This window comes from Pelophylax lessonae (genome assembly GCF_965119305.1).
Source record: "Pelophylax lessonae genome assembly, chromosome: 11".
NCBI lineage: Eukaryota > Metazoa > Chordata > Amphibia > Anura > Ranidae > Pelophylax > Pelophylax lessonae.
In genome coordinates this window covers 125,628,672-125,645,285 of record NC_138778.1, presented here as the reverse complement: position 1 = coordinate 125,645,285, position 16,614 = coordinate 125,628,672, and the positions used below count along the sequence as shown (strand labels likewise).

At 44.4% G+C, this 16,614-nt stretch overlaps 1 protein-coding gene across 1 annotated transcript in view; it reads right to left on the bottom strand.

Annotated features, from left to right (window-relative positions):
* Positions 1-16,614, bottom strand: part of DUSP3 (dual specificity phosphatase 3) — a 245,586-nt gene that overhangs the window by 107,509 nt on the left and 121,463 nt on the right. The window lies entirely within an intron of this gene.

Genomic DNA, 16,614 nt, shown 5'->3' with positions numbered 1-16,614 from the left:
CGGACCCCCCCGCGCGTGTGACCGGCGGACCCAATCGTCCGCCGGCCACTCGCAATCGTCGGTGGAGAGGGAGAAAGACAGGCGGCTAATGTAAACAAGCCGCCTGTCATTCTCCCCGGTGTATGAATAGTGATTTTACGGTTCTACTATGTAGAACCGTTGATCACTGTTCATACATCTCAAGCCACAGCCAATCACAGTTAGAATAACGCCCCTAGGGACACACATAGCCCCTCCCTCCCAAAAAAGTTAACCCCTTCACTGCCAGTGTAATTTTACAGTAACAGTGCATATGTATAGCACTGATTGCTGTATAAATGTCACTGGTAACCCCAAAAGTGTCAAAAATGTCAGTCAAGGGTCCGATCTGTCTGCCGCAATGTCGCAGTACCGCAAAAAAAAAAAAAAAAAATCGCAGATCGCCGCCATTACGCGTTAAAAAAAAAAAACAACAAAAATGACAGAAATCTTTCCCTTTGTTAGTAAACGCGATAACTTTTGCGCAAACCAATCAAAATACGCTTTGTGCGATTTTTTTTTTACCAAACATATGTAGCATAAAACAAATTGGCCGAAAATATAAAAAAAATTTTGATTTTTACATTTTTTTTGGGGAATTTCATATAAAAAAAATGTGAAAAATATTGTTATTTTTGCAAAATTGACGCTCTTTTTTTGTTTATAGCGCAAATACCACCAAAAGAAAGCTCTGTTTGTGGGAAAAAAAAGGATGTCAAATTTGTTTGGGTACAGCGTCGCACGACCGCGCAATTGTCCGTTAAAGTCACGCAGTGCCGAATCGCAAAATAGGCCCTGGTCAGGAAGGGGGTAAAATCTTCCAGGGCTTAAGTGGTTAAACAGCAGCAAAAGAAAGCTCTATTTGAAGGAAACATTTTTTTTTATAAATTTTATTTGGGTACAGCGTTGCATGACCATGCAATCGTTAAAATAACGCAGTGCCGTGTTGCAACAAAATTACCTGGTCATGAAGGGGGGTAAATCTTCCAGGGGTAAAGTGGTTAATGGCTTGATTGCATTGACCAAATCCAGACCCTTCATAAAGAAAAAGGGTGGGGAAAAAATAGGTACATTTATTTTGATAATATGATAGTGTAGTATTTATTTTAAAGTTGATAAAATGTACAACATCTAAAATCCATGTGGAAACAATATCAAACACAACGGGCAAATATACCAGCGTGGCCACCGCTCTGGAACCCAGATGCGGCGGCATGATGCCAGTGCGTAGAGATCCTCGTGCTGACATAACGCCGCCGCATCTGGTTTCCGGAGCAGCAGCCATCCTGGCACACGCTGGCATCACACCGCTGCATCTGGGTTCCGGAACAGCGTCCATCCTGGTATGTTTACCCGCTGTTTGATAGAGTTTCCATGTGGATTTTAGATGTTGTACATTTTATCAACTTTAAAATAAATACTACACTATCATACTACTTTGGGTTCCGTGTGGTGAGCTTTTCTCCTTCTAGGACGAGTCGCCCATCCCTATTTGATTGGCACAGGATAGCCTTTTGTGAGGATCAAGGCGGAAGCTTTGTCTTGGTGAGTGCATAGTGGTGGTGGAATTCAGCACTGTGTGGAAGCACCTTCAAGTTATTTTTTGGCACCGTATTTACAGTATCTGGAAGTGGACTTACATCAGTGCTTGGAATTTAACATATGACATTTTTGCACTATTATTATATGAAATTGTTGAATTATTTTCTATATTTATTTTTCTGAGCACAGATGTGGTAAACACCATATGAATTATTGTAGGACGTATTCATTTTAGGTTTTGGTTGTGCGCTGTACTATTGAATATATTGTGTTATGAGATGGTTGTCTTTTTGTGCCAGCGGCTCTTAATCCTGTAGCGCTTACTCTTTTTGTTATATACAGACATCAGAGGATTTGGATGACATCTGTATTTACTGCGCAAGCATCAAATGCTTACATAAGTAGACATGAGGTCAGTTACATTTTTACTGATCACAAGCCTATGAAAAAGCCATCATGCTAATTTGTGTCTTCGTTCACCCAACTTTTTGCCTGTGTGCATCACAATGTAGTGTGGAAAGGGTACTAAAGATCTCCTAAAATGAGACACAAGTTCACTTTGAGCTACGTTACATAAAAGTCACCCCTGTATTTTGTTTAGAGATTTGACAATATTTGCGCTATACTGAGAACTTGGGGTGTTTACTGCACTTTATTAAGGCAGCGTTTATTGTATATATGGTGTAGATTGTGCAGAATATTTCATTTTATTATAAAAGTCACACTTATGTGATATTTTAATAAACAGACATTTTTGGCATATTTTAGGGTAAATAAAAGGGGTTGCACAAATTGTGTAAACATTGCATTGGGGAAAAGTCCAGGAAAAAGCATTTTTCTCAAATGTTACACATTATTTTGCAAATTGATTATCAATAAAAACCAAGGCAGTACAAATATTTGTACCCAAATCTGCTACTAAATGAAAGTCTTTTCTGTCCTAAAAAAATGTATAAAACTTTTGGGTAGACTACAAAACGCTAAAAGGTGTAATATACAGAACCAAGACATCTTGAAATAAAACATTTTTGGAAACTCAAGAGAAATATTGGAGAAAAAGGCCTGGGGACTCAAGCAGTTAAGAACAAAATAGGCAGGAGACGTGACAGTATCAGTGGGAGCTTTCACCAGCCTATAGAGAGTTTGTGTTTTTAGAACCTAGGGCAGGAGACATAACAATATCAGTGGGAGCTTTCAGAACCCTGGAGAGAGTTTGTGTCTTCTTTCCCAGTTGAAGCCTGTAACAGGGAAACGCGTTGGCGGAGCCATATTTGTGACACCATTCTGAAGGAGCAGCCTGCTGACCACCGCTGTGTGTTTTATTAATGTGTAAACAACGCTGATTTGAATCATCATTCTCATAAGTGTAATGTGTGTTTTTAAACCACTTCCATACCGCTGGACATCATATGACGTCCAGGGCTTTGAGCGGGGATATCTGAATGATGCCTGCAGCTGCAGGCATCATTCAGATATAATTTTTCTCAGCCGGCGAGTCCGTTCACCATGAGAACAATCATAGCGGCTGTTCAGCTGCTGGATCATTCTTACACATGGTGGAAGGGGACATCTCCCCCCCTTCCGCCGCCCTCCGATGCTTCTACCGGCTTGCCCCTGCGATCGGCGAGCCAGAGAAGAAACCAGATGGTCCTCCCAAGTCTCTACGACTCTCAGAAGCCCAGGTGCAACGGGATGACGTTACGCCCGAACTGGCAATTTTCAATACTGCACTGATCTTGGCTGAATAGCCAAGATAATTTTTTTTTTTAATTTCAGGCTTTCTAACCTGTAGGAGAGATCTGAGGTCTTATTAACCCCAGATCTCCCCATAAAGAGGACCTGTCATTCCCTATTCCTTTCACAAGGGATGTTTTCATTCCTTGTAATAGGAATAAAAGTGATCAAAAAATAAATAAAAATAAAAGGGAAAGTGTAAAAATAAAACAAACGCATGAGTTTGTCGAGGCCGCATATGTAAACGGCTTTCAATCCATACATGTGAGATATCACCACAAACGTTAGAGCAAGAGCAACAATTCTAGCCCAAGACCTCCACTGTAATTCTAAACTGGTAACCTGTAAAAAATTTTAAAGTGTCGCCTATAGAGATTTTTAAGTATGGAAGTTTGGCTTCATTCCATGAGTGTGCGCAATTTTAAAGCGTGACATGTTAGGTATCTATTTACTTGGTGTAACATCATCTTTCACATTATACCAAAAAATTTGACTAACTTAAGTGTTCTGTTTTTTTTTAATTCATAAAACTTTTTTTTCCCCAAAAACACACGTTTGAAATATTTCCGCGCAAATACCGTGTGACATAAAAAGTTGCAATGACCGCCATTTTATTTTATATATATATATATATGTTTTTTTATTTTTTGCTAAATGTTATAACAGAAACTAAAAAAATACATTTTTTTTTCTTTTTTATTTTTTTTTCTTTCATGTAGCAAAAAACAAATAGTCCAGAGGTGATTAAATCCCACCAAACGATAGCTCTGTCTAAAAAATGTTAGAAAATGTATTTAGATAAAGTGCTGAATGACTGTCATTCACAAGTAATAGCGCTGAAAAATGGCCTCGGTAGGCAGGGGGTGAAAGTGTCCAGTAGTGAGGTGGTTAAGGTTTGCACTACAACAGAGGACAGAGGTCTCCAAACTATGGCCCGGGGGGGGGGGGGCAGATGTGGCCCATTGCTTGCTTTGACCTGGCCCTTGTGGCACTATTCCTTCCACTCAAGGCATTCCTTGTCCCACTGACACCAATGATGGGACACTGTTCCTTCCACTGACACCAATGATGAGGCACTATTCCTTCTACTAACCCCAAGTGATGGAACACTATTCCTTCCCCTGACACCAATGATGAGGCACTATTCCTTATACTAACCCCAGTGATGGAACACTATTCCTTCCCCTGACACCAATGATGAGGCACTATTCCTTCTACTAACCCCAGTGATGGAACACTATTCCTTCCACTGACACTAATGATGAGGCACTATTCCTTCTACTACCCCCAGTGATGGAACACTATTCCTTCCCCTGACACCAATGATGAGGCACTATTCCTTCTACTAACCCCAGTGATGGAACACTATTCCTTCCCCTGACACCAATGATGAGGCACTATTCCTTCTACTAACCCCAGTGATGGAACACTATTCCTTCCACTGACACCAATGATGAGGCACTATTCCTTCTACTAACCACAGTGATGGAACACTATTCCTTCCACTGACACCAATGATGAGGCACTATTCCTTCTACTAACCCCAGTGATGGAACACTATTCCTTCCCCTGACACCAATGATGAGGCACTATTCCTCCCTCTGACACCAAAGATGGGGAACTAATTCTCCCACTGACACAAATGATCAAGCACTATTCCTTTCACTGACACCAATTAGGGGTCACTATTCCCTCCCTTTTTGTTTAATCCCACTGACCACCAAGCCTATGGCATAATTTACTCTCATTGATGTCTGGGAATATTCTACTCACACTGGCTACAGATTGGCCCCCTGAAGTTTGAAGGGCAATAAACTGGCCCATTGTTTTGAAAGTTTGTCACTACAGTAATAACTGAAATTATATGCCTATTGAAGCTACACTATGCATTTCCTTCAAGTATATTTATTCGACCTGCGTTCAAGCAATTCAGCTGATTTAGTCAACATGAAACTCAGTTTAAATTGTTCATTATGCATGCAGTGCTGTAAAGACGTATTCATTGCACCTTTCCAGACTTCCCAATTTTTGCATAATATGACATTACATTAAACCAGATTCTTCTGTCACTTCTGCTAGAAAATGTATACTTAAATGAATGCTGTTTATTGGTTATCTTAGTGGACTGGAAATGGAAAAACACATTTTTTCTTCTTCAGGCATAATACAGTACTGAATCTGACAACCACACTTGTATATACAAAACAGCAAAGAAATAGCATAAATATTGGAAAATACAGACAGTGATCAGGAGAGCTTTTAAAGAATTGACAACCTATATTGGATATAAGGCATCCTCTCACTCTTCACATCTAAATGTAAGGTGGTGATGGTTAAAAGCTTTTGAGTTTTTGAAAAAAAAAAGCAAAAAACAAAAAAAAAAAAAAAAAACCCACTTACTAGAAATATTTAGAATTAAAATAATAGTGGTAGAATAAAATGCCTCTGTTCAGACCACAACAGAGATTTAAAGTGGTATTAAACCCCCCCCCCCCCCCACACACACACAAAAAAAAAAAAAAATGTAATGTCTTACAGCTTACCAATTCCTAAATGTGTTGACTGCATTTTTTTTTTTTGTTTTTTTGTGAATCTGTGATCTGACCAGTAACACAATTCTTGTCTTAGGGTGACAAGTTGGTGTATAGCGTAAGTCTCTGGGGTTACCCCCCATTTACCTCCCCCTCCCCTTCACTGTCTCCCCACCTGTATCTTTAGTCTGCTCTTTCTCCCCTTTCTCCTTTTTCTCTTTCCCTTACTTTCCAGTGAACCATTTTTTTGGTTTCCTCTGCCGGGTTAGCTGGCCTTCCTTTGTCCCTTTTATCCAATGGTGCCACAAACCTTCCCACCTTGTTGTTGAGACGGGATGCGAACAAGTCCACATCCGGAGACCCCCACCTGACACACAGTAGGCGAAACATCTCCGGATGTAGGGAACATTCTCCCTGGTCCAGGGTCTGGCGACTCAGATAGTCCACCTGCCAGTTCGCTACACCTGGAATGTGAACGGCCGAATTCGCAGGAATGTGCATCTTGGCCCAGGCTAGAATCTCGGCCACTTCCGTGGCCGCCCGGGCACTCTTGGTGCCACCTTGGTGATTGATGTAAGGCACCGCCCTGGCGTTGTCCGTCTGTACCCAAACCGGGCAACCGTGAAGCCGAGTTGACCAACAGAATAGGCAGAGTTTGATTGCTCGGAGCTCCAAGACATTTATCGGTAAGGAGGCCTCCTCCGTCGACCACGTCCCCTGGGCACAAAGCCTGCTCAGAACTCCACCCCAGCCTGATAGGCTGGAATCCGTGGTGAGCAGCCTCCGTGGTGAGCACCGTCCACAGCAGAGGCTGGAAGGACTTGCCTCATGTCAGTGTTGGTGACCGGAGCCACCACAAAAGATCCTATCTTGCGAGGTGGCTCAGAGAAATTCTCCTCTCCAAAGACTAAGGCGTTCTGTCCCACCTGGCCAGGATCTCCGCTTGCAAAGTTCTCGTGTGAAATTGAGCAAACAGGATGGCTTTGAAGGCCGAAACCATCAGACCCAGGGACCGCATACAGGCCTGCAAGGAGGAGAGATCGTTGCCCCTGAGGGACCTGATCTCGTCCTGCAGGGTGCAAAGTTTTTCCTCCGGAAGAAAAACTTATGCCTGACCTGAGTCCAGGACCATCCCAAGGTACTGAAGGCGAACTGACAGAATCAGTGCCGACTTCTGAAAATTGATGGTCCACCTGAACTCCTGGAGTGTCTGAACCATTATGGACAGATCGCTCGTCAAAGTGGCATACGAGCTCGACCTTAACAGGAGGTCATCCAGATAACCGAGGACCGCAATCCCCCTTTAACGCAGCAAAGCCAGCACTGAAGCCAAAACCTTGGTGAATACCCTGGGAGCCGAAGCGAGACCGAAGGGCAACGCCACAAACTGGTAATGCTCCTCTGCCACCGCAAAGCGGAGATATCTCTGATGACCCTCGTAAATAGGAATGTGCAGATACACATCCTTCAAGGCGATGGAGGCCAGGGAGTCCCCTGGACACAACGACGCCACCACTGACCTGATGGATTCAATCCGGAACTTCTGCACCCGCACAAAGCAGTTCAGAGACTTTAGGTCCAGAATCGGACGCACTTCACCCTCTTTTCTGGGCACCGTGAACAGGTTGGAATAAAAACCGTGAAACCTGCCCCACGAAGGCACTGGCACAATGACTCCTTGGGCAAGCAGATCTTGTACCGCCCCCATGAGATCTCTGAAATGATCGGGAGTCAGATGGAGATTTGATGGGAAGAACCTGTCTGCAGGGCGAGATCGAAACTCGATCTTGTACCCTGAACGAAACAGCTCGTGAACAGCTCGTGAACCCACCTGTCCTGAATTCTGGACAACCAGGGTTCCTGAAAGCAATGCAGACATCCACCCACCCCTAAAACGGGTGAGGGCATCCCTTCAGGAAGAGGTGGACTGGGCCACCGAACCGGCCTTTGGCCTACCTGACCACGGCTTTTTGTGACCAGCCAGCCGACCAGCTTTTCAGCCAAATAATGCGGCGGACCACGACCCCGACCGCAGATAGCCGAGTGACTAACGGAGCCTCGTCCAAGGCCGTGTCACACAGGTACATCCCGGCCTGGGTCATCTGATCCACCATGTCAAGGGCAGTTGGAGAGGCCGACTCCACCACCAGGGTGCTCCGAAGCACCTTGGACCATGCCGTGAGAGCCTGAGAGGCCATCACCGAAGCAAACACAGGTTTGGGCAGGGATTAGGGTTGCCACCTCATCCCTTTAAACCAGGACACACATTAATTACACAGGTTCTGTGGCTGATTAGGGTGGTAATTATACTCACTTGGTGCATATCAGCCTTAGAACCTGTGTAATTAATATGTGTCCTGGATTAAAGGGATGAGGTGGCAACCCTAGCAGGGATCCCGCCACCAAATACATCCGCAAGCCTATCTGCGGGATCCTTGAACACCAGAGAGTCCTCCATCAGCATCAAGGTGGATTTATTTAGCCTAGAAACAGTGTGGTCCACCTTAGGGGACACTGTCCAACGTTTTTCCACAACCTCCGCAAAGGGATAGCGGTAGTGAAAACACTTAGGCACCACCAGCATATGTTTAATGCGACGCCATTGATCGTTCACAATTTCGTGAAACTCCTCAGGGCAGGGGAAAACCTGACCTGACTTCTGGGCCCTCCGGAACCCAAAGGCAGCCAGCTTACTTGACTGAGACAGCTCATCGTCAAGATTCAAAGTCTCCCTAATGGAACTAATGAGTGCATCCATCACAGCGCATTCCCGCGCCACCGTGGAGGAAGATTCATCCTCCCCCTCGGAAAGTGAGGACAGAGACCTCTCCGGGGTGACGTTGTCCATGGCAACCAAATCAGGCTCTGATTTAGAGGACTGGGAGGGCATAGACCATTTTTGAGAAGTGCATTCCGACATCAGCAGATCCACTTTGGATGCCAAAGTTGCAAGAGCAGCAGATAATGAGGCCATGGAAGAGGATTCAGGAGTGCCCGAAGCCACAACCAAGTCTGTGGGGAGTTTGTTATCCTGGGAGTCCTTAATTACAATGTAAAATTAATGGGACACTGACCCTTTAAAACTGCGGTTCCCGTGACCCCCACCGCCACTTGCACTACTTGAAGAGCCCCTTCAGAAAAGGCAATAGCCACAAGAGAAAACAGATTACCAGGAAATTGCCCGAGAAAACAGTAAAAATCCCTCCACAGTGTCACTACTTGCCACACGCTGCTCAGTGAAGAAATGGAAGGGAGGGAGGAAGTGACCTCACACCCCTAGAGGCATACGCCCACCCTGAACCACAAAAAAATGGTGCCTAATGAAAGTCAATGGGAGGAATCACAGGCAAGATGGCCGCTGTCCTTACTAGGCGTTTGCCCACAGCCAAGATGGCGCCCGTTCAGTGCCAGGACAAGGACCTAAAATGGCTGCTGCCCATACACTGAGCCCAGACAACCTGCCTTTATCCGAAATGGCGGCCACGCTAAACGGCGCCAAATACAGCACATACACACGATCTGGCCACCACAGGGGACCCCAGGGAGAACCCCTTGATGCTATGGAGCCCCCCCACGCCCCAAGGTACAGCAAGTGCCCCACACAGCACCCTCAGCAGGGCCAGGGAGGGAGGGAACTTACCACGCTGGCCAGAAGAGGGATATCACAGAGACCACCAGCACTGCCATCCCCTATAAGTGGGTCCACAGAACCCCCCTACAGGTCCTATTCCCAGGGACAAGAGGGTAGTAGTACTCACCAGTCCAGAAAAAGTGTGCACCGCTCTGATACGGGAGACCTCCCACCCTGAGTGGGGGTGCCGTCAGCCAGGGAGGGATTCTAGCAACACGCAGGCGTTCCGGAGTTGAGACACCCTCGGTGAAGATGGACCTCCGCAGGCTCGTCCCCATCCCGAGGGGCACTGTCGTTGCAAGGCCTGGGCGCGCCAGTGACCTCGTTGGCAGGCTGGGACTCATAAGGATATATATTATCCAGTGTGAGGCCCAGCTTTGCTGTCGTTTGTAGTCCTCCAGGAAAATTCCCTGACTGACCAGCGATATAGAGAGAAATAAAAAGCTATTTTCAAAGAAAAAAAAAATATTTTAGGAAAAAAACAAAGAAACTAAGACACTAGGTCCCAGCAGGTAAGAGCTAGCCTACTCCTGATACTAGGCAGCATAAAACTGAGGAACAGTGATAACTGGATCAGGATAATGGCTAAGGAATGGCCCCCTAGAGGTGTGTCTTAGTATAGAGTATAGAAAAAACATTTCCCTTTGGGTGAACTATGTACATTGCAATGATTTTAATACACTTTGTTGCAGATTCCTACCTTTTGGTATTCTGAAAAAATAGCTGTTTGTTTGTCTCTGTCTATGTGCAAAGTAAGTGTGAATGGGTTCAGATATACCTTCCTACCCTCTGAGTGCACAATGGGACCAAGCAGCAGTGTATCGGGAGAGCCCAGTGAAGGCAGTAGGCGGCAACAGGAGGGGGGCCCCTTCTGTGCCCTATAGAAGTGATCTGAGAGGCTATACAGGAAAGCCCAGCACTGATTGAAAATTTTGATACTGGGATGATGCTTGTCCTGGTACAAACATTTCAACCAATGGACGTACTACTAGGTCTCAGGGGGATGAAGTGGTTAAAGTAACCTTAACCATTTAGCGACCGCCCCATAGTTGCTTTACTGCTACAGGGCAGTCGCTCAGCCCAGAATCACGCAGAAGTTGATCAGTGGGTTCCAGCCAATGGATGCCCATCTGGACTCACTGATCGGTGAAGTGGATGGAGCTCTGCCTAGCTAAACAAGGCAGTGCTCTGTCCTGTCAGCGGGGGATGTGTTGTATTTTGTTTGATAAAATCCAGCACATCCATTAATGAAAGCAGCACACAAAAACACTGGTTAGGCACACATGTAACCCTTTGATCGCCCTAAATGTTTAACCCCTTCCCAGCTAGTGTCATTAACACAGTGCTTATTTTTAGCACTGATCACTGTATTAGTGTCACTGGTTCCCACAAAGTGTCAGTTAGTGTCAGATTGTCCACCGCAATATCGCAATCCCGCTAGAAGTCTCTGATCGTCACCATTACTAGTATAAAGAAAAAATAAATACAAATTCCAGTAAATATACCATAGTTTGTAGACGCTATAACATTTGCGCAAACTAATCAATATACGCTTATTGGTATTTTTTGACCAAAATATGTAGAATACATATTGGCCTAAACTGATGAAGGCATTTGGTTTTAAAACATTTTTATTGCATATGTTTTATAGCAGAAAGTATAAAAAATATATATTTTTTGTAGAATATTTTCCCCCCTCACTTCCATTTGTTGGGTATAAGCAATGCATATTAGTTGCATGGGTCAGTTTTTTTTTTGTTTTTTTTTGTTCAGCCAGACGGTTGAACAAAAAAAAAAAAAAAAACGGACCCGATTCCACCAGTTACACATTCTGTAAGGATGCAGGAATATTCCCCACTGTGTCTTTGTATTCTGACACAGCTGGAAGACTCCCCCGTTTCCCTGCTGTCAGAATACAATGATCCACACAGCAGCCAACAGGCTGCAGAACTGATCGAACTGAAATTTTCAAGCAGTCGGTTTGTCGACGCATGAATGGAAGCCACCATACTTGGATCAACATTTGTCCGGTTCCTGCTGAACTGGCCAAATTTTGATCCATGTATGGGCAGCCATAATCTCCAGTCCAACTTGGGAGCAGGCAAGAGAGGCTGGCTACATTCCTAGATACAGTGGGACCATGGAGAACAAACACAGCCACCCTTTAAAAGTGAAGCTGGATCACAGCAGCAAAAGAAAACTGGATTTTTGTAAGAATTTACTGTAAAATCCTTTTCTTGAGTCCATTGACAGATGCAGATCATTGTTTTATGGATGGCAGGAATCCTCCAATCATTGTTTGTTGTTTTTGGCTGAGACAAATCATTTTGAATATCTATCGTCCATTGACAGACGCAGCTCTCATACTTCTTATCCATTGGGTTATGCTGCTCCCTGCAAGCGTAGTACTAGGCAGGAAAAAAAGCAATTCACCAGGCCCATGGGGCTGTCCCTATAGGCATAACCCACACCCTGCTCCAGAAAAACAGTTTCGTTGCAAGCCGTGAAAGAAGACACAAAACCGCCGCATTCCACCGAGACATCCACTCGCAGGTTCGTCCCCATCCAAAAAGGGGCTCTGTCGTATAACCTGCTCACGCTTGTAAGTCAGGCTGGGAGACCTTAAGGATCTAGATCATCCAGTGCGAAACCTCAGCCTGGCATTGCTTGTAGATCACCAGGAGGATCCCCCTGAACACTAACTAGCAAAGTGAGTAAAGAGAAATAAAACAAAATATTCTTAACCACTTGCCGACCGCCGCAAGTACATTTACTGCAGTGGTCAGCCCCTCCTGGGCAAAGTGACGTAGTACTACATCGCTCGCCCAGGAGCCTGGAGGGGGCGAGCGCACGCTCCGATGTCCGCCGGCCACTCGCAATCTCCCGCTGGAGAGGGAGAAACGCAGGCGGCTGATGTAAACAAAGCCGTCTGTCATTCTCCCTGGGGTAACACCAGAGACTATACGATCCTGCTATGTAGGTTCGTATGTCTCTGTGGTTACATAAAAAGCCACGCCCCTTGACTGTTAGAAGCACGCCCCTAGGGACACACTTAACCCCTGGATCTCTAAGTTAACCCCTTCCCTGCCTGTATAATTTTTACAGTAACAGTGCATATTTATAGCACTGATTACTGTAGTAATGTCACTGGTACTCCCAAATGTCAGTCAGGGGTCCGATCTGTCCGCCGCAATGTCGCAGTCCCGCAAAAAAAAAAAAAAAACGCAGATCGCTGCCATTACTCCTTAAAAAAAAAAAAAAAACATAAAAATGACATAAATAAATCTTTCCCGTAGTTATTAAAAATGCAATAACTTTTGCTCAAACCAATCAAAATACGCTTATTGCGATTTTTTTTACCAAAAATATGTAGCAGAAAACAAATTGGCCTAAAATGTTAAAAAAAAAAATAGATTTTTACCGTTTTTTTTTGAGAATTTCATTACAAAAAATGTGAAAAATATTGTTATTTTTTCAAAATTGTCGCTCTTTTTTTGTTTATAGCACAAAAAATAAAAATCGCACAGGTTATCAAATGCCACCAAAAGAAAGCTCTGTTTGTGGGAAAAAAAGGACGTCAATTTCATTTGGGCACAGCGTCGCACGACTGCGCAATTGTCCGTTAAAATCATGCAGTGCCGAATCGCAAAATAGGCCCTGGTCTTTGAGCAGGAAAATCCTCCGGGGCTTAAGTGGTTAAAAGAATAAAAAAACTGAGACCCAAGTCCCAGCAGGAAACCTAGGTCCCACTCCTTCACAAGGCAGAAACAAACTGTTTTGCTGGAGCAGGGTGTGTGGGGTTATGCCTATAGGGACAGCCCCGTGGGAGTGGTGAATTGCTTTTTTTCCTGCCTACGCCTGCAGGGAGCAGCATAACCCAATGGATAAGAAGTATGAGAGCTGCGTCTGTCAATGGACGATAGAGAAAAGGGATTTGGAGGAGGCTGAGAGAGGACTCAGAGCTAAACCAGAGTTTAGTGTCACTTTAATAACGTAATAAACATCAAGCTGATATTCAAAATGATTTGTCTCAGCCAAAAACAACAAACAATGATTGGAGGATTCCTGCCATCCATAAAACAATGAAAGACAGTTTAATTCTGTTAGAACCATGTACGGTGTTTACATTTTCTACATTCAGAAACAAATTTACTGCCCCTCTTGGGAGGCTGATTAAAAATTTCACTTTTTAATGATACGAACCATGTTTCCTTCCTCATCCCAAGGAGAACTCTCTCTCTCAACATCTTGTGAGAGGCGTAAAGTCTCATCTTTCAGGCAGTACACCAATAAATCTGGTAAAATGGAATATGCAAATATAAAGTCACATTCTTCTATTACATTTTATCACCTAAATAAATTAAAGTCTGCCTAGGCTGCTCTCCTAATCCCTGTAGAGGACTTATTATTCTACTGCCAATTGTAACAAATGTGGCTCAACAGTATATAGCAAGCAAGATGAAATGTATATTCAAAATGGTTATACAGTCAGGTCCATAAATATTGGGACATCGACACAATTTTAATCTTTTTGGCTCTATACACCACCACAAAGGGTTTGAAAGGAAACAAACACGATGTGCTTTAACTGCAGACTTTCAGCTTTAATTTGAGGGTATTTAGATCCAAATCAGGTGAAAGGTGTAGGAATTACAACAGTTTGTATATGTGCCTCCCACTTTTTAAGGGACCAAAAGTAATGGGATAATTGGCTGCTCAGCTATTCCATGGCCAGGTGTGTGTTATTCCCTCATTATCCCATTTACAAGAAGCAGATAAAAGGTCCAGAGTTCATTTCAAGTGTGCTATTTGCATTTGGAATCTGTTGCTGTCAACTCTCAATATGAGATCCAAAGAGCTGTCACTATCATAAGGCTGCATTCAAATGTTAGCGTTTGGATCGCGGGCAGAACCGCCGCGGTTCCGCCCGCGATCCGGAGATTATTGCAAATCGCGGGACGCCTAGCGTTGCCCGTTGATTTGCAATAGCCCCCCAAACGCCGAGCGATGTTACCGCGATTTCCGCCTGCCGAATCGCGGCAACATCGCGCAAACAAAATCGCGGGACGCAATACGCTCCAAAGAAGCTCTTGTACTTCTTTGGAGCGTATTGCGTCCCGCGATTTTGTTTGCGCGATGTTGCCGCGATTCGGCAGGCGGAAATCCCGGCAACATCGCTCGGCGTTTGGGGGGCTATTGCAGATCAACGGGCAACGCTAGGCGTCCCGCGATTTGCAATAAATCTCCGGATCGCGGGCGGAACCGCGGCGGTTCTGCCCGCGATCCATACGCTCACATGTGAACGGAGCCTTAAAGCAAGCCAAAAAACAAAACAAACCCATCAGAGAGATAGCAAAAACATTAGGTGTGGCCAAATCAACTGTTTGGAACATCCTTAAAAAGAAAGAAAGCACCGGTGAGCTCAGCAACACCAAAAGACCCGGAAGACCATGGAAATCAACTGTGGTGGATAACCGAAGAATTATTTCCCCAGTGAAGAAAACACCCTTCACAACAGTTGGCCAGATCAAGAACACTCTCCAGGAGGTAGGTGTATGTGTGTCAATCAAGAGAAGACTTCACCAGAGTGAATACAGAGGGTTCACCACAAGATGTAAACCATTGGTGAGCCTCAAAAATAGGAAGGCCAGATTAGAGTTTGCCAAACATCTAAAAAAGCCTTCACAGTTCTGGAACAACATCCTATGGACAGATGAGACCAACTTGTACCAGAGTGATGGGAAGAGAAGAGTATGGAGAAGGAAAGGAACTGCTCATGATCCAAAGCATACCACCTCATCGGTGAAGCATGGTGGTGGTAGTGTAATGGAGTGGGCATGTATGGCTGCCAATGGAACTGGTTCTCTTGTATTTATTGATGATTTGACTGCTGACAAAAGCAGTAGGATGAATTCTGAAGTGTTTCGGGTAATATTATCTGCTCATATTCAGCCAAATGCTTCAGAACTCATTGGACGGCGCTTCACAGTGCAGATGGACAATGACCCGAGCATACTGCGAAAGCAACCAAAGAGTTTATTTAAGGGAAAGAAGTGGAAGGTTATGCAATGGCCAAGTCGATCCCCTGACCTGAATTTGATTGAGCATGCATTTCACTTGCTGAAGACAAAACTGAAGGGAAAATGCCCCAAGAACAAGCAGGAACTGAAGAAAGTTGAAGTAGAGGCCTGGCAGAGCATCACCAGGGATGAAACCCAGCATCTGGTGATGTCTATGCGTTCCAGACTTCAGGCTGTAATTGACTGCAAAGGATTTGCAACCAAGTATTGCATAGGAATGTTAATCTGTCCCATTACTTTTGGTCCCTTAAAAAGTGGGAGGCACATATACAAACTGTTGTCATTTCTACACCGTGCAACTGATTTGGATGTGAATACCCTCAAATTAAAGCTGAAAGTCTTCAGTTAAAGCCCATCTTGTTAGTTTCATTTCAAATCCATTGTGGTGGTGTATAGAGCCATAAAGATTAGAATTGTGTTGATGTCCCAATATTTATGGACCTGACTGTATGTGTGGATGTCATTGTCACATTTGACAGGCAGCTCGAAGGTGATATATTGCCTCAACACCTGGATGCTTGCCATTCCACAACAGCATGCATTACAGCGCAATTCTGGCACCGCCCTATTTAACTTAATAGGTTGCGTTTGGTGGCGGTACTGCCTCCTGAATGTGACGCATTCTAGAAATGTATTAAAGTGGTTCTAATGACTAGACATTGTTTATCTTAATGCATTCCCTGCATTAGTGTAAAAAATGTCCCAGTAATAGTGTTGCCCCTCAACGCACTAATCACTTGACTACCGGGCACAGCGCGGTCATACTTTGGGTACAATGTTGTATGACTGCGCAATCGTCATTCAAACAAAATTATCATTTTTTTCACACCAATAGAGCTTTCTTTTGTTGTCATGTAATCACCACTAGGTTTTCTATTTTAACTAAACAAAAAAAAGACTGAAAATTATGAAAAAAATGTTCACCGTTTGTCATAAAATGTTGCCATCTGGTAATTTTTCACCTCTACTGATGGGCACTGATAAGGCTACACTGAGGGGCACTAAGAGGTGGCACTGATAGGCACTTATAGGTGGCACTGGTAGACGTCACTGATGGGCACTCATGAAGAGGCACTGA